Source organism: Neovison vison, chromosome 11 (assembly GCF_020171115.1).
Source record: "Neovison vison isolate M4711 chromosome 11, ASM_NN_V1, whole genome shotgun sequence".
Lineage (NCBI taxonomy): Eukaryota > Metazoa > Chordata > Mammalia > Carnivora > Mustelidae > Neogale > Neogale vison.
The window spans coordinates 207,743,819-207,763,191 of record NC_058101.1 but is presented as its reverse complement, the minus strand read 5'-3'; the positions used below and the strand labels follow the sequence as shown (position 1 = coordinate 207,763,191).

Here is a 19,373-nt window from a genome sequence, read left to right as displayed (position 1 = left end):
CAGCAGGGCGGATGAGACGAGACGTCACCTCCCACCTTCAGACCCCGGAACCGGAGAGAAGCGAAAGCGGCGGACTCTGGCCAGGGCTGCGGCTTCCCGGAGAGGCCGCGGGGGGGGCGGTATCCGGGGCCCGGCCGGGACCCCGGGGCGGCAGGCTGCGAGCTCGCTCTCCGTGCAGGGTAGACGGCGCGGGAGGCCGCGGACACGGCGTGGAGGGTGGTGCCAGGTCATCGTCCTGGTCCGTCCCAAGCTTCCCGGGAAGCCGGCACCCAGCGCGGCACCCGTCAGCCACGGGCGGCGGCTCTCGTCCAGGCGGGGAAGACGCGACACGCTTTGTGGCTTCGGGGCAGCTGCCGTCCCAGAACGCGAACCCACGGTCGGTTCACGCGCCCTCGGAAAGCGCCCTCCGGCTCAAGAACGTTCCGCGAAGGCCCAAGTCCCCCGTGCAGCGCTGCGCGTCCGGAACGGCGTCGGGCCCCAGAGTCTCTGCAGCCACCGGAGGCCGCGCACTTCCTCTCAAACGCACAAGCCTCCTAGGACAGCAGCTGTGCCCCGGCGGGCAGGCGGGCGCCGCACACCCGACGTGAGGCACACACGCCCGCAGGCGCTGGCCGGCTCCCGAGCCCGACAGCAGCCTGCCGCACGGTCACCGCCGCTGCGGGCTGTTTCCAGGCCTGTCCTCCTGAAACGCCCAGAGCAAAGCCCCTTCTCCCTGGCACGACTCAGGACCGGAGCCAGGACTTCCCCTGCGCTTCCCTCCCGAACACTCCCACGGACCCTGCAACCCCCTCCTGGCGGGCCCCTGGGCTGTCTCCGGTTTCCCCAATGCCTGAGAACTCCGCGCATTTCCGCATGCTTCTCAGTGAGGTTGTGCAGAACACACTTGTGGGACTGGCCTTAGCGGGCACGGGACAGGCGCGTGCACCCCCCCCCGGGTCTGCCGTGGGTCTGCACCGGAAGGAGTGTCCCCACGGTTCTCGCGGACCGGAGGAACCCGCGGTAGGACCCCTGACCAGACGTGCTCTCACGCAGACAGCCTGTTCCACACATGTGTCTGCTTCTTTGGGGCAGTTTCTAACGACTGTAGCACCCACTATATACTCCAGACCCTGTCTGCTGCGTCAGCGGCCACCCTCCTCCTGCTGCCCATGCCCTTACTTCCTCAGTGGTGGCTCTCAACAAGTCAGACGGGCTTAGTAGGATTCACGTGCGAATCGATCACTCCCTTCTTTAAGGGCTTCTGTTACTAGAACGACCTTCCCCATTCCACAATTCAAAAAATACATTCAAGGGGCACCTGGGTGGCTCAGTGGGTTAAGCCTCTGCCTTCGGCCCAGGTCATGATCCCAGGGTCCTCGGGCCATCGGGCTCTCTGCTCAGCGGGGAGCCTGTTTCCCCATCCCCCCTCTCTCTGCCTGCTTGTGATCTCTGTCTGTCAAATAAATAAGTAAAATCTTTAAAAAAATACATTTAACTAAATTTTGTTATACCATTTGTACAACTATTTCTAATGATAAATCTGTAAATTTGAGTTGCAAAGTAGAAATTTTCCCTCCAATGGCTAACCAATTGCCCAATAAATAGATTTGCTGAATAATCCATATTTTTTCCACCAATCTGAAAATGCCATTTGTGCAGAAAAGAGTGCGCTACGGGTCACTTTACCTCCAGGAGCATGGGGACACCTGCTTCTCTCTAGGAGACCAGAACTCTCACCGTTCAGGCTGTCTTCAAAACTTTGTTTTAAAGATTTATTATTTATTTATTTGACAGAGATCACAAGTAGGCAGAGAGGCAGGCAGAGAGAGAGGAGGAAGCAGGCTCCCACTGAGCAGAAAGCCCTATGTGGGGCTCGATCCCAGGACGCTGGGATTATGACCTGAGCCAAAAGCAGAGGCTTTAACCCACTGAGCCACCCAGGTGCCCCCAAAACTCTTTCTTAAACAATTCTAAAACTTACTCTTCTGCCTCTACTTTATTATCCCTTAATCAAATCCCCATTGCCCACCTTCAGTGCCCCCTGCACAGGACCGTGACTGAAAACGTATCTCACACACACACACACACACACACTCGTGCACCTGACGTCAAGTGACAGGTTTTAATACTGAACTTGGCCGTTCAAGGGTCTCTCCAGCCCTCCCCAGCACTCGGTAAGGTTTTCTGTCCCTTACAAGGATCCCATAGTTTGGGGGTTTCTCCCCTATAGACTTTTTTTTTTTTTTCCTTCCCAAACATTTTTTTTTCAATTTATTTATTTTCAGAAAAACATTATTCATTATTTTTTCACCACACCCAGTGCTCCATGCAAGCCGTGCCCTCCACAATACCCACCACCTGGTACCCCAACCTCCCACCCCCCCCCCGCCACTTCAAACCCCTCTGACTATAGACTTTATCCTGTTTTCTCCCACGGTGTCCTGTAGGGCTTCCTCCTCCTGAGAATGGACGCGTTTGGCCGTCACGAACGGGACAGTTCGTGATATTTATTCACTGACCTTCTATTTGTTCTATGTCTCCATGTTCCTACTTACCCAGTAGACTTTGCATGGCCTCTTCCTTTTTCCACTGGACATTTCTAACATCTCCTGTCTTACTTTCCCACGTAACCTTAAGTGGAGACCCCAGAATCACGAGGGCCAGGGGTGAGCGCGCTGGTGTCGCCCCTGTGACCCACAGTTTCGCACGCCCGCCACGACTCTGCTTGCTGTGGGGTTTCTGGTTAGATGCCGAAGCCTGGTTAGGAAGTGCCCGGCCATGACACTAGACGTTCAGCCTAAGCCGCGGCTCTGGAGCTTCAGGACGCGCAGGGTCTCCGGACACCGGCATGTGTGTGCTGTTCTCCCAACGGGCTCGTCTTACCCTGACTACAACAGAGGCTGTTCCTGAACCTCTTCCACTTACGGGACAAAGCCCGCGTGCTTACGTTAAACACAACCTAGATGCAATTTGCTAGGATTTGGTTTATGAAATTTATATTTATATTCTTAAGTGAAGTAAGCCTTTTTTCTGCTCTATTAGCAAGTTTGGGAATTACTCATTAAAAGAGAGTGATGCTTAAACTCTGAAATAGTTTGGACAACGCACAATCATCAACTCAGAAATTGGTGCAGAATTTACCTATAAAACTGATCCTGTAGCTTTCATAAAAGTACATCTAAGAAAATTTTTAATTTTAATTTTCTCATGGTTACTGAAACGTTCATATATTCTAGCTTTTGTTGGATCAACTTATGTCACTTACATTCACCAAAAAAACGAATCATCTCATCTCCATTTTCAAATCTCTCTGTAAAAATGTCTGCAGATTATACAGCCATTTTAGCCACTTGTGATTCTATCAAAAACTTTATCCCTAATTCTTTATATTCTTAAATTTTCTCTTCATTGTCTTTACGAGGCTTGCACAATTCGGCTATCTGCAAGACATTTTTTAATGTTATTTGTGGTTGTTGTTGAATACTGAATCCTCTGCTATATGTTTTATGGGAGTATAATTAACATATGTTCTTTTAAACATGAAGAATCCACGTTGTATCTAATCTGACCTGAATAAACAGAGTATTTGTTTTTATGTCTGAGTTTCGCCCACCTATGTTTATTGTGATTACTGATAAACTAGGACTTCCACTGCCCTGAGAGTTCACATTTAATGTTTTTCTTTGCACTTTTTTATTCTTCACTGCCTTATATAGGATTTTTCACTAGATAGGATTTTTCCTTAAATAGGATTTTTTGGTGCCTATATTTTATTTCTCCCTCAACAGTTTTAACATATGCAAGTATACACATATTTTCCTAGCAAAGCCGTTAATCAATATGTCTAATATCCTCTTGAACAAGAACAACTTGGGATGCTCACACGCACCTCCAAGTCCACAATGTCCTCCCCACCACGCAGCTGCTCTGACATTACTGCTGTGTGGATACCAAAGGAAAATGTATCACTTATTCTAAAATCAATACTTATAAATAAATGTGGCCTTGATCTCTTGATTAGCATCCTTCTGGGTTCATTATTCCTCAAGCCCAAAAATATCTTGTTTTTCATTCGACATGCTCTCTGTGCGGTAAACTGTCAAGCTCTTTGTGTGTCTGAAAAGGTCCTTCTTTTGCTTTCAGTGCTGAATGACAGACAAGGTAAAGAATCCAAAAAAATCCAACAGACGGCCTCAGGGACATATTGTTACTTTGAGCAATTTCTCATTAGTCTATAAGCAATTCCTGTTGTCTTCATAGACTGCTCAGCATTCTGTCTTGACCCTGGTCCCACTGTGTAGTACGAGTATGTGTCACGATGGGCCTCTTATCTTCACTCAGGCCTAGCGGGTGATAGAATGTTTCTGTACCTTTTTTACTTGAGTTTTTACTTAAATTCCAGTCAGTTAATATACAGTGTAATATTAGTGTCATATGTACAATACAGTGAATCAACACTTCCAAAAATCACCTGGTGCTCAGCAGCACAGGTACCCTCCTTCGTCCCGATCACCACCACCCCACCCCTCACCTCTGGGACTACCAGTGTGTTCTCTGTAGTTAAGAATATGTTTCTTGCTTTGCCTTTTTTTCCTTGCGCTCATTTTTTTAAAATTTATTTTCAGCATAACAGTATTCATTGTTTTTGCACCACACCCAGTGCTCCATGCAATCCGTGCCCTCTCCAATACTCACCACCTGGTACCCCGAACTCCCACCCCCTGCCCCTTCAAACCCCTCAGATTGTTTTTCAGAGTCCATAGTCTCTCATGGTTCACCTCCCCTTCCAATTTACACCAACTCCCTTCTCCTCTCTAACTCCCCATGTCCTCCATGCTATTTGTTATGCTCCACAAATAAGTGAAACCATATAATAATTGACTCTCTCTGCTTGACTTATTTCACTCAGCATCATCTCTTCCAGTCCCATCCACGTTGCTACAAAAGTTGGGTATTCATCCTTTCTGATGGAGGCATAATACTCCATAGTGTATATGGACCACATCTTCCTTATCCATTCGTCCGTTGAAGGGCATCTTTGTTCTTTCCACAGTTTGGCGACCGTGGCCATTGCTGCTATAAACATTGGGGTACAGATGTCCCTTCTTTTCACTCCATCTGTATCTTTGGGGTAAATACCCAGGAGTGCAATGGCAGGGTCATAGGGAAGCTCTATTTTTAATTTCTTGAGGAATCTCCACACTGTTCTCCAAAGTGGCTGCACCAAATTGCATTCCCAACAACAGTGTAAGAGGGTTCCCCTTTCTCCACATCCTCACCAACACATGTTGTTTCCTGTCTTGCTAATTTTGGCTATCCTAAGTGCTGTAAGGTGATATCTCAATGTGGTTTTAATTTGAATCTCCCTGAGGGCTAGGGATGATGAATATTTTTTCATGTATCTGATAGCCATTTGTATGTATTCATTGGAGAAGTATCTGTTCATATCTTCTGCCCATTGTTTGATAGGATTGTCTGTTTTGTGTGTGTTGAGTTTCAGGAGTTCTTTATAGATCCTGGATATCAAGCTTTTGTCTGTACTGTCATTTGCAAATATCTTCTCCCATTCCGTGGGTTGCCTCTTTGTTTCCTTGACAGTTTCCTTTGCTGTGCAGAAGCTTCTGATTTTGATGAAGTCCCAGAAGTTTATTTTCGCTTTTGTTTCCTTTGCCTTTGGAGACATATCTTGAAAGAAGTTGCTGTGGCTGATATCGAAGAGATTCCTGACTATGTTCTCCTCTAAGATTCTGATGGATTCCTGTCTCACGTTGAGGTCTCTGATGGTTCAACATTTGCAAATCAATCAATGTGATAGAACAAATTAATATGAGAAGAGAGAGGAGCCACATGGTCCTCTCAATCGATGCAGAAAAAGCATTTGACAAAATCCAGCATCTGTTCCTGATTAAAACGCTTCAAAGTATAGGGATAGAGGGAACATTCCTGAACCTCATCAAATCTATCTATAAAAGACCCACAGCAAATATCACCCACAATGGGAAAAAGCTTGCAACCTTCCCGCTGAGATCAGGAACACAACAAGGATGCCCTCTCTCACCACTCTTGTTCAACATAGTATTAGAAGTCCTAGCAACAGCAATCAGACAACAAAGAGAAATAAAAGGTATCCAAATCAGCAATGAAGAATTCAAACTCTCTCTCTTCGCAGATGACATGATTCTTTATATGGAAAACCCAAAAGACTCCACCCCCAAACTACTAGAACTCATACAGCAATTCAGCAACGTGGCAGGATACAAAGTCAATGTGCAGAAATCAGTGGCTTTCTTATACACTAACAATGAAAATACAGAAAGGGAAATTAGAGAATCGATTCCATTTACTATAGCAACAAGAACCATAAGATACCTGGGAATAAACCAAACCAAAGAGGTAAAGGATCTGTACTCGAGGAACTACAGAACACTCATGAAAGAAATTGAAGAAGACACAAATAGATGGAAGACCATTCCATGCTCTTGGATCGGAAGAATAAACATTGTTAAAATGTCTGTACTGCCTAGAACAATCTATACTTTTAGTGCCATTCCGATCAAAATTCCACCGGTATTCTTCAAAGAGCTGGAGCAAATAATCCAAAAATTTGTATGGAATCAGAAGAGACCCCGAATCGCTAATGAAATGTTGAAAAACAAAAATAAAGCTGGGGGCATCACGTTACCCGATTTCAAGCTTTACTACAAAGCTGTGATCACCAAGACAGCATGGTACTGGCATAAAAACAGACACATAGACCAGTGGAACAGAGTAGAGAGCCCAGATATGGACCCTCAACTCTATGGTCAATTAATCTTCGACAAAACAGGAAAAAATATACAGTGGAAAAAAAGACAGTCTCTTCAATAAATGGTGCTGGGAAAACTGGGCAGCTATATGTAGAAGAATGAAACTCGACCATTCTCTTACACCGTACACAAAGATAACCTCAAAATGGAAATTTCTTTTTTTTAAATTGTATTTGTTAATTAATTAATTTATTTATTTTTATTAGCATATAATGTATTATTAGCCCCAGGTGTACAGGTCTTTGAATCGTCAGGTTTCCACACTTCCCAGCACTCACCATATCACATATACTCCCCAGTGTCCATAACCCAACCACCCTCTCCCTACCCGCCTCCCCGCGGCAACCCTCAGTTTGTTTTGTGAGATTAAGAGTTTCTTATGTTTTGTTTCCCTCCCAATCCCATCTTGTTTCATTTTTTCCTTCCCTACCTCCCAAGCCCCCACGTTGCCTCTCAAATTCCTCATATCACTTAGATCATATGATAATAGTCTTTCTCTGATTGACTTATTTCGCTCAGCGTAATACTCTCTAGTTCCATCCATGTTGTTGCAAATGGCAAGATTTCATTTTTTTTCCTGTTGAGATACAATTTGTTTCTTTCTCTTTTTTTCCAATTTATTTATTTTCAGAAAATCATTATTCATTATTTTTTCACCACACCCAGTGCTCCATGCAAGCCGTGCCCTCTATAATACCCACCACCTGGTACCCCAACCTCCCACACCCCTGCCACTTCAAACTCCTCAGATTGTTTTTCAGAGTCCATAGTCTCTCATGGTTCACCTCCCCTTCCAATTTACCCAAATTCCCTACTCCTCTCTAATGCCCCTTGTCCTCCATGCTATTTGTTATGCTCCACAAATAAGTGAAACCATATGATAATTGACTCTCTCTGCTTGACTTAATTCATTTCTTTTGATGGCTGTGTAGTATTCCACTGTGTATATATACCACCTCTTCTTTTTTTTTTTTTTAAAGATTTTATTTATTTATTTGACAGAGAGAGATCACAAGTAGGCAGAGAGAGGGGGGGAAGCAGGCTCCCTGCTGAGCAGAGAGCCCAATTTGGGACTCGACCCCAGGACCCTGAGATCATGACCTGAGCCGAAGGCAGCGGTTTAACCCACTGAGCCACCCAGGTGCCCTATACCACCTCTTCTTTATTCATTCATCTGTCGATGGACATCTAGGTTCTTTCCAAAGTTTGGATCTTGTGGACATTGCTGCTATGAACATTCAGGTGCATGTGCCCCTTAGATCACTACATTTGTATCTTTAGGGTAAATACCCAGTAGTGTGATTGCTGGGTCATAGGGTAGCTCTATTTTCAACTTCTTGAGGAAACTCCATGCTGTTTTCCAGAGTGGTTGCATCAGCTTGCAGTCCCTCCAACAGCGTAGGAGGGTTCCCCTTTCTCCACATCCTCGCCAACATCTGTCGTTTCCTGACTTGTTAATTTTAGCCAATCTGACTGGTGCAAGGTGGTATCTCATTGTGCTTTTGATTTGTATTTCCCTGATGCTGAGTGATGTGGAGCACTTTTTCATGTGTCGGTTGGCCATCTGGATGTCTTCCTTGCAGAAATGTCTATTCATGTCATCTGCCCATTTCTTGATTGGATTCTTTGTTCTTTGGGTGTTGAGTTTGATAAGTTCTTTATAGATTTTGGATACTAGTCCTTTATCTGATATGTCATTTGCAAATATCTTCTCCCATTCTGTCAGCTGTCTTTTGGTTTTGTTGACTGTTTCCTTTGCTGTGAAAAAGCTTTTGATCTTGACCAAGTCCCAGTAGTTCATTTTTGCCCTTGCTTCCCTTGCCTTTGGTGATATTTCTAGGAGGAGGCTGCTGTAACTTGGGTCAAAGAGGTTGCTGCCTGTGTTCTCCTCAAGAATTTGGGTGGATTCCTGTCTCACATTGAGGCCTTGATCCATTTGGAGTCTATTTTCGTGTGTGGTGTAAGGAAATGGTCCAGTTTCATTCTTCTGCATGTGGCTGTCCAATGGTGTCCCAACACGATTTGTTAAAGAGAATGACTTCTTTCCACTGGACATTCTTTCCTTCTTTGTCTAAGATTAGTTAACTGTAGAGCTGAGGGTGTATTTCTGGTCTCTCTATTCTGTTCCACTGATCTATGTGTCTGTTTTTGTGCCAGTATCATACTGTCTTGATGATAACAGCTTTGTAATAGAGCTTGAAGTCTGGAATTGTGACACCACTAACTTGGCTTTCTTTTTCAACACTCCTCTGGCTATTCTAGGTCTCTTCTGGTTCCACATATATTTTAGGATTATTTGTTCTGTTTCTTTGAAGAAAATTGATGGTATTTTGATAGGGATTGCATTAAATGTGTAGATTGCTTTAGGTACCATAGACATTTTCACAGTAATTTGTTTTTCCAATCCATGAGCATGGAACATTTCTCCATTTCTTTGTGTCCTCCTCTATTTCTTTCATGAGTACTTTATAGTTTTCTGAGTACAGATTCTTTCCCTCTTTGGTTAGATTTATTCCTAGGTGTCTTATGGTTTTGGGTGCCATTGTAAATGGGATTGACTCCTTAATTTCTCTTTCTTCTGTCTTGTTGTTGGTGTATAGAAATGCAACTGATTTCTGTGCATTGATTTTATATCCTGACACTTAATTCCTGTCTGAGTTCTAGCAGTTTTGGAGTGGAGTGTGTCCCTCCTCTGGCCAGGAAGTGGGAGGCCACCATCTTCATTCCTGTCCTCCAAAGCTCTATGAAAAGCGCTCAGGGAACAAAAGCTCTGAGAGCAAACCTGAGGAGATTACTTAGCCGGGCTCCTGGGAAGGGCAGTGCAATTCCACCTCAGGCAAAGACACTTGAGACTCGGCAACAGGCCCCTCCCCCAGAGGATCAGCAAGAACATCCAGCCAAGACCAAGCTCACTGATCAAGAACAGCGGAATTCCCTATGACCCTGCAATTGCACTCCTGGGTATTTAGCCCAAAGATACAGATGTCGTGAAAAGAAGGGCCACCTGTACCCCAATGTTTATAGCAGCAATGGCCACGGTTGCCAACCTTGGAAAGAACCAAGATGCCATTCAGAAGACGAATGGATAAGGAAGATGTGGTCCATATACACTATGGAGAATTATGCCTCCATCAGAAAGGACGAATACCCAACTTTTGTAGCAACATGGACAGGACTGGAAGAGATTATGCTGAGTGAAATAAGTCAAGTAGAGAGAGTCAATTATCATATGGTTTCACTTATTTGTGGAGCATAACAAATAGCATGGAGGACAAGGGGAATTAGAGAAGAGAAGGGAGTTGAGGGAAATTGGAAGGGGAGGTGAACCATGCGAGACTATGGACTCTGAAAAACAATCTGAGGGTTTTGAAGGGGCGGGGGGTGGGAGGTTGGGGGAACCAGGTGGTCGGTATTAGAGAGGGCACGGATTGCATGGAGCACTGGGTGTGGTGCAAAAACAATGAATACTGTTATGCTGAAGAAAATAAATAAATTTTTTTAAAAATGAAAAAAAAAAAAAAAAAGAACAACGGAATTCCAGAGGAGGGGAAAGCAAAGCATGAAATTTATGGCTTTCTCCCCATGATTCTTTAATCTTGCAAAATTATTTAAATTTTTTAAATTATTTTCTTATTCTAATTTTTTAACTTTTCCTCTTCCCTCTTTTAACGTTTTTTAACTAGTTTATCTTAACAATACCTTTCTTTTAAAAAAATCTTTAAACTTTCATTATTATAGTCATACTCTATGCTTCATTGTATCTAACTAAATTTTTGTATACATATAGGGTTTTTTCTCCTAAAAAATTCTGGGATACAACTTCTTCTAATAGATAAAAATATACCCTAAATCTAGCACAGGGCTTTGTTCTAGTCTCCAGCCTAAGCAAACTCTCTCCACTTTCTTTTTCTTTCTTTTACTAACCAACTTATCTTATCAATTCTTTTTTTGGAATTTTTTAAAAATTTTCATCTTTACAGTCCAACAACCCTATCAAAAAAGAGAATTACAGACCAATATCCTTGATGAACACCGATGCAAAAATTCTCACCAAAATACTAGCCAACAGGATCCAACAGTACCTTAAAAGGATTATTCACCACGACCAGTGGGATTTATTCCAGGCGGCAAGGTTGGTTCAATACTAAGAAATTTTTTCAGCTTCATCTTCTAGTTCACAAATCTTTTTTCTGCTACGTCTGATCTGCGTATGTCCACTAAGCTTTCATTAGGGATTCCAATTTTTATACTATTTCTAAGCACACCCCCTCCTACTCTAGCTGCACAGGTGTCCCCCACAGCACACAGGCTGCAAACAGGGATGCGTGAAGGGTGCTGCCTCTGGGATCCAGGCTTCATTAGTGACACACCTCTGAGCGAAGGTTACGTAACCACAGATGATGGTCCATAACATGCAAAGTGGAGATGATGGGACTCCCCTCACAAGGCAGTTGTAAGGATTAAGTGGGTTATTCATGTAAAGTCCTCAGAACATTGGTTGGAACATCCTAAGATTCAACACATGTTGCAAACATATGTTTTTGCAAACATGGGAAAAGGGTTAGCCCACAGAGTTTATGACCCATGCAATGCGGACGATTAATTCAGTTATACTACCTGCTGTTGGCAATATCTATTCTAATTCTCACTGCTCCTAATTTTAAGAAGAAAGAAAACTAAATTCCCATTGTAAATTTCTGCCTTTTTCATGGCATCCCACTCATATTTTATGGATGAGATTGAGGGTCTTTTTCTGAGTGTTCCTCTGGTCTACCCTTTAAATGTACTTTAATAGGAGCCTGCCCTCTATAATTCAGCCTGTTTTGTCTTTCAAGTCATATGTACACTTGGATGGCCTACTTTTCCTCAGCTCTGTCCCCTCATCTCTCACACTCAAAGAGGCCATGAAGCCTTTTTCTGGGGCTCCAGAAAGTCAAGGGGCAGGATGAGAAGCAACTCCTTCCTGCTTAGCCAGAAAAATGCGGACTCTCCCATCAGCGAAGAAAGGAGAAACCTCAGACTCCTCAGCTCTTCTGAGTATGCAGAGCTGGAAAGGAGTGCTCCCCAGCTCCAAAGGAGAACACTCAGGTCAAGAGAGCACGCCCCTTGGTGAGGGTCCAATTGGCAGCACCTCTAAGCTTTGTAGACCCTCAAACCTCCTTTAGACTTGCACTGTATAATTGTAATATAAATTTAACTTTCCATTTTTATTCTTCCCTGCTGAAAAGAAAAGAATAGGTTTTAAGAAATCAACACACACACACACACACACACAGGCTTCAAGAATGCAAAGTAGAGAATGGTCGAGTTTCATTCTTCTACATATAGCTGTCCAGTTTTCCCAGAACCATTTATTGAGGAGACTGTCTTTTTTCCACTGTATATTTTTTCCTGTTTTGTCAAAGATTAACTGACCATGGAGTTGAGGGTCCATATCTGGGCTCTCTACTCTGTTCCACTGGTCTATGTGTCTGTTTTTATGCCAGAATGAAACTCAACCATTCTCTTACACCATACACAAAGATCTACTCAAAATGGATAAAAGACCTCAACGTGAGACAGGAATCTATCAGAATCTTAGAGGAGAACATAGGCAGTAATCTCTTTGATATCAGCCACAGCAACTTCTTTCAAGATACGTCTCCAAAGGCAAAGGAAACAAAAGCGAAAATAAACTTCTGGGACCTCATCAAAATCAAAAGCTTCTGCACAGCAAAGGAAACAGTCAAAAAAACAAAGAGGCAACCCACGGAATGGGAGAAGATATTTGCAAATGACAGTACAGACAAAAGGTTGATATCCAGGATCTATAATGAACTCCTCAAACTCAACCCACACGAAACAGACAAACACATCAAAAAATGGGCAGAAGATATGAACAGACACTTCTCCAATCAAGACATACAAATGGCTATCAGACACATGAAAAAATGCTCATCATCATTAGCCCTCAGGGAGATTCAAATTAAAACCACATTGAGATATCACCTTACACCAGTTAGAATGGCCAAAATTAACAAAACAGGAAACAACATGTGTTGGAGGGGATGTGGAGAAAGGGGAACACTCTTACACTGTTGGTGGAAGTGCAAGTTGGTGCAGCCACTTTGGAGGACAGTGTGGAGATTCCTCAAGAAATTAAAAATAGAGCTTCCCTATGACCCTGCCATTGCACTCCTGGGTATTTACCCCAAAGACACAGATGTCGTGAAAAGAAGGGCCATCTGTACCCCAATGTTTATAGCAGCAATGGCCACGGTCGCCAAACTATGGAAAGAACCAAGATGCCCTTCAACGGATGAATGGATAAGGAAGATGTGGTCCATATACACTATGGAGTATTATGCCTCCATCAGAAAGGATGAATACCCAACTTTTGTAGCAACATGGACGGGACTGGAAGAGATTATGCTGAGTGAAATAAGTCAAGCAGAGAGAGTCAATTATCATATGGTTTCACTTATTTGTGGAGCATAACGAATAGCATGGAGGACAAGGGGCGTTAGAGAGGAGTAGGGAATTTGGGTAAATTGGAAGGGGAGGTGAACCATGAGAGACTATGGACTCTGAAAAACAATCTGAGGGGTTTGAAGTGGCGGGGGGGTGGGAGGTTGGGGTACCAGGTGGTGGGTATTATAGAGGGCACGGATTGCATGGAGCACTGGGTGTGGTGAAAAAATAATGAATAATGTTTTTCTGAAAATAAATAAATTGAAAAAAAAAGAATGCAAAGTAGAGCATGGTTTATATTTATATTTTATACACAAGGTGTTTTCCCTAATAAAAAGAAATAACATAAATATGGGAATCTACTTTCCAAATCACAAAATATTTTCCCAATTACAGCATACATATATGCAAATATAGCTATCACACCAAATATTACCTACCTAACTTCTAATATCCAAAAATATTTTAACTGACCTTCCCAAGATATCTCAGGTACTTTTTAGTTTTTGAAAAAGAATATGAAGGGGGTGCCTGGGTGGCTCAGCGGGTTAAAGCCTCTGCCTTCGGCCCAGGTCATGATCCCAGGACCCTGGGATCGAGCCCCACATCGGGCTCTCTGCTCAGTGCAGAGCCTGCTTCTCTCTCTCTCTCTCTGCCTGCCTCTGTGCCTACTTGTGTTCTCTGTCAAATAAATAAAGTCTTAAAAAAAAAAAAAAGAAGTTTAAAAAAAAAAAAAAGAAAAAAAGAAAAAGAATATGAGGGCACCTGGCAGGCTCAGCTGGTTGAACATCCACCTCTTGATTTCGGTTCAGGGCGTGATCTCAGGGTCGCGAAAGTGAGCCCCATGTCAGGCTCCGTGCTCAGGAGGGAGTCTGCTTGAGATCCTCTCTCCCACTCTGCCTCTGCCCCTCCCCCTTCCTCTCTAAAAAATAAGTAAACTTTTTTTTTTAAGGCTTATGAATCACGTCCCTTCCTCAGGTACCTGCTTCCTCCTCTCTCCTCCACCGTCCCATCTTCACTCTGACTGCTCATCAGGGCGAGAGCAGTGTCCCTGCCAGGCTGGAGGTGCACTGAGCGCCACGGGACAAGGATGCACACCGCCGCTTGGAACAAAATCACGTCCAAGGGCTGAGGCTTCGTCCACGGGCCTTCGCACCGGCGCAGAAGGAGCCTGTGCCGGGGTCTCCAGCCTCTGCCGTCACGGGAACCAACTCCCTGCAATCAATATCCCTAGACAGCGACAGAAGCAAAGATACACAACCGATCAGTTCTGTGTCTTGGAGGGCCTTGACCATATACATCTTAGTAGCAATCACATGGTGCTTGGTGGCAGGTAACAGAAAAACGAGCTCAAACCCGCCTAATAAGAAAGGCTGTTTACCGGCTTGTGTGGATGCCAAGTGCAGGGCCTCAAGTTGCTCTGATTCCTAGCGCCCTGATGCCAAGCACGTGGGAGTCCTGTCTTCTTTATCTTATGATCACACCTTCAACCCAAAGCCAGTGACTCCTCCCAGGGGCAGGACAGCTGCTCAGAACCCCCACAGATTTTTTGCTTACCTCCAGGGAGAGAGTATGAGTTTTAGAAGCAACCTTAGAAACAAGGAAACCTCTTGATCAGAAACCCCCTTCCAATGTCGGAGGCTTGAGTCAGGTTACATGCCCACTGGAACACAAACCCACGGCCATGTGCACAGCGCACGCCCCCCAAAGCTCCTGGGCTGCACTGGGACCTGGGGGTGTGGCCGCGGTGAAGCTGCGGGCATTCCAGCAGAGACCAGGGTCCTGACGTCGCATCAAGAGAGCAGAGGATCCGTCCCAGGCCACGCCTGCAGCCTCCCCACAAGCTCTCACTTTTGCACAAGTATTAAAGCAGGACAGCCAAGTCGGCAGCTCCCCAGAGCTAAGCCACTGCTCACAACCCCGCCCTAGTAAGTCTGGCTACTGCACTGAAGTGTGTCCCCGAGTAACACAAGTGCGCTTCTAAGCGCTGGAAATGTGTCGGAGGAGGACTGAGTGCTGCACGGTCGGTACAGTGAGCGAGCCGACACGGGACAACACAAAGACATCAACCCACAAACCCCCGTGAAGCACTCCTCTTCTGTCTTCAGTTTAGAAAATCATTAATAAATTGGGCAAGAAAATTCATACCTTTGCAGACTCTCATGTTGAAAATGGTACTAAATTTGGTTAGTAAACAAGATTATGGGAAACCGTGATGTGGCCCATGCCGTAAACCGGAACTGTGGAAAAGGATTCGTAGTGTGATGCGGCTCGTTTATGGAACGGGCTTCAAACACCGTAGCTGGCGACGGCTGTGTGGGAAATCCGATCATCAGAGCACTGCGCGTTTCCATCGCCATATCTGCAATCGTTTTATAATCGTATTGCCATTAGCATAACGTGTGCAATGCTGTGTGCCAGAGAAGTCACTCTATGTTTTGCTTAATATTTTAACTAATGACTAAAAAGATAATAAGCAGAATTTCATTATAAAATGCATTTTGAACAACCTGAATGATCACGTGTTGCAAGAACCAGCAGACTTGGAGGGATGAAGAGACAGAGGCCAGAGCTGGAGACGTAAGCCACACTGCGTTCATGTGACGCCCACACGCTGCGCAGGGAGAAGGCAGACCTGATGTCTTCCGGATCGTGAACAGTGACATGAAGAGGGTGTCTTTCGGAGGAGGTCACGGTAACCCCAGTGCCACGAAGGATGCATCCCCCACTGAGAAAAAGGGGTTGAGCCCAAATCACCACCTGCAGGTCAGGGCTCTCAGTGGCGGTCCCCCGACTGCGGCCCAGGGCTCCTCGAGGGCATCACAGGCCAAGGACAAACTGGTACAACTGCCCATTTCTTTGGTGAGTCCGAAGGACCACAGCCAGTACTTCCCATGACAAAGTCTGTCGCAGGAAACAGGATAGTCAGAGAAATCCTGCCCACCACTCCTCGTGCCTGAGGAATGACGGTGTCCGTCCCGTCGTGCCCTCCGGGACACCAGGGCGGGGACCGTCAGCCCGGCCGCGTATTGCTGACAGATCTACTCACATGACAAGTAACCCCATTTGTTTTCTGAATTCAGTCAAGTCACTGACATTGGTAGACACATTCTAATTTGTAACACAAGGAAAAACTTTTTTCCATAATCCTATCTTTTTTCAAAAAAAAAAAACCTTACAATCGGGTAAATCAGGCACGCATTGACCTAGGGTAGGGTAACAGCCGCTGCGAATCTGTGGCAGGTCGTCAGCTGGTAGTTGCCCTGGGGGTCCCCTGCGCACCTCTGCCTCGGAGAAACACCGTCTCTTACCCAGTGGTGCGCCTGCGTGGACAGAGGATGCCCTGCGTGGCGCTCAGGGACATGCCTGAGGATCCCGCCTAGGGGCAGCTCATGACTGCCCTCTCCCTGGAGGCACAGGGCCCAGTCGGCAGCTCCCTACTGTTCCGGGGAGGGGGGATGCCATTCCCAGTCCTCTCTGGTGCTAGAACTCCCCTCTCCCAGGGGCCCAGTCCCTCCCATGGGAGAGAGGGGGCTTCTCCGGGTCTCAGCAGACCCAGGAACAAATTCTGAAAATCAAGAGAGGTGACTATAACCCCTACCTGCCAGACTCTGGGCCCCGCCTTCTTCCGTGAAAGACACCGTCACTTATTTGCCACACGCAGGCCCTTCCTTTAACATCTGTCCACACAAACTCGAGTCACACTGTCCCCCACTGGTCCCCGCCCACACACGCGCATCACCAAGACGCTATCCGACCCGCGGAAATCCCATCCGTGGACCCCCGTGATGCGCTCACGGAGGATCTCCCCGCCACGGCACCCCACAGAACACCTTCCCACCCTTAAGCTCACACCGGCCACGACACGCGCCCATGAGTGGGTCAGCGTGAACCACACCACTTACAGGGGCCACGGCCAGGACTCCGTCTCAGACCAGACTTCGAGGTCAGTCATTAACAATCCAAATTACCTACGTCACCCGTGGGCTCTGCGTTTAAATGTACAACAAACCCAGTTGTTAGCGTCCCCCGAGCGTCTCCTCCAGCCATCTCCGCCTCCCCGTCCTCTGCCGCTCGCTCACCTCCCTCTTCCCCTCCATCTCCCGGCGGCCACGGTCCTCCTCATCGCAAAGGCAGCTTCATGTTCAAAGGGCAAGAGGTTCTGGTGAGCAGAGACAGCCAAGAAACTGCCTTTTAGATTTGGGGGCAGGGGATCAGATTGCACAGAAAACAGACGTATCTTAACTGGAATCGCATTCTCCGGGCTTCCAGCGAGCAGGAAACAGGAGTGTGAGAGCTTAGTGTTTCAGAGAGGACACAAACACTCCATGCTTCCAGCCCATCAGGAAAATCCAAGGTCACCAAAGACCGTCACAGAGGAGGGAAAACTCCAAGAACAGGACGTTTATGAAGTGCACGCCACCTGAAAAAGGTGCCAGAATTCTGGGCAACAAATTATTTGAGGTCTTCTGCCCGAGCCAGGAGAGGTAGGAGATTGCGCACAGGTTACAAAGGAGGCACCGGCACTGTGGGGAACACTGGGGTTTACACACCCCAAACCTCGCAGCAGGGGTAAGAATGTCTGCTGACCCCTCCTTTCAGCCTGGCTCTTCTGTGTCCTGGCTGCTTTGTAATGAGAATAATCTGGTATCCTTCCTTGTACATAGCACTGATTTAGAAAACCTCCTTAGTGAGAAGAGGGACGTTACCTTTAAACCGTAAGTGGGTAGGAAAGCCGGCTGCCTCACCGGCCAGTGGCCACAGGCCCAAGCTGCCTCGTCGACTGTGATTTCTCCGAGCTGTGTGAGAAACGGCTCAGAGAAAGGAAACAGAGGTCTGGCTTCCAACTCAAGCACCTAAAATTCCAGCAAGTCCGCAGTGAACAAGGTCAAAGCCCCTGTGCTTGTGTCTGATCTCTTTGCCTGGGGGGCACCTGGCCCTCCTTCAGGACTACCTCCCTCTCGATCCACATGGGCACGTGCCCCACGCCAGGGATGGGCCCACGATCCTACCCCCACATGTGGCAACGAGTCCAGAGGTGCACACGCCACTCAGGGACCAAAGGAGGGTCGCTGCTGCGGTGTTCGCTGGAATGAATGGGAATGACTGTTAGGGCGAGGTCAGGCTGCAGCTACCATGGGCTGCCAGGTGCAGGCCACCTGAGAGAAGGCACGGGGGCGTCAGGAAGGGCTCAGAGCACCCACACCCTAATGACATCATCTGAGTCCTAAGGTCCGGCTTCCATGATCCTATATGCAGATCCCATGCACACCCTGTGCGTTTGCAAACCATAGTGACCCAAGTATCTGTCACCTGTAACAAAATAACCCTACCTAATTGAGTAAGCTACAATTCTATCATAGCAAATTATTGGCTGGCATCTTCTGGTTCTAAGATCTTACCTTATGCCCAATTTTCCAGTGGGGTTTCCAAATGGTCTTGGCAAAGGAAATTAGCAAAATATAGCATCCCGTCTTTTCTACCTTCAAAATGGAAGGGTTGAGAGGGAAAACCCAGCAAGAACTAACAATCCAGGCTGAAATCTTGATTATGTAGTTGCCCACGGAAATGTAATTATAAGTGTTGGTTAGGTTCCCAGGTTTGTTCGTGTCCAAACAAACGAGAAAAGACTAACCCACAGGATATATAGGACATGGAAAAGTATAGCTTAAACATCAGAGTGCGGACCCTTCTGGACCCTTAAACACTGCAGGTGGTTAGCACCAAGGACACCGTGGAACACAGCTCTCCTGACTCCCGGGAGCCACCAGAATTTGGGAATGCGTTGGCATTCCCGGAAAGAGCATTGCAGAGAGTGCGGGGCGAGTGAGGCATGGGAGCATGACGAGAAGCATCCCAGCTCCAACGGTTCCTCGCAGCTTTGTGGGCTATCGTGAGGCCTGGGAAAGGAGCCTGGCGGAGGGAGGGAGGCCGGGGCAGGACCCTGGAGGAAAGCAGGAGCGGCCGTTTCTAGAGACCTGCACCTGGTACAGCTCCACCAAGAGGTTTATCCTGAGCATCGTAAAAGGGGAAAAGGAACTTCTGACAACTGCACTTCACTTGGGGAGCAGATCCCAACCACTCCTAATTCCTTGAGTGTCTGAAGCTGTAGGAAAAGGAGGGGGAGTTGGTATAAAT

The 19,373-nt window shown here is 46.3% G+C and overlaps 1 long non-coding RNA gene across 1 annotated transcript in view; it reads right to left on the bottom strand.

Moving 5' to 3' along the window:
* Positions 1-19,373, bottom strand: part of LOC122890050 — a 271,781-nt gene that overhangs the window by 186,694 nt on the left and 65,714 nt on the right. The window lies entirely within an intron of this gene.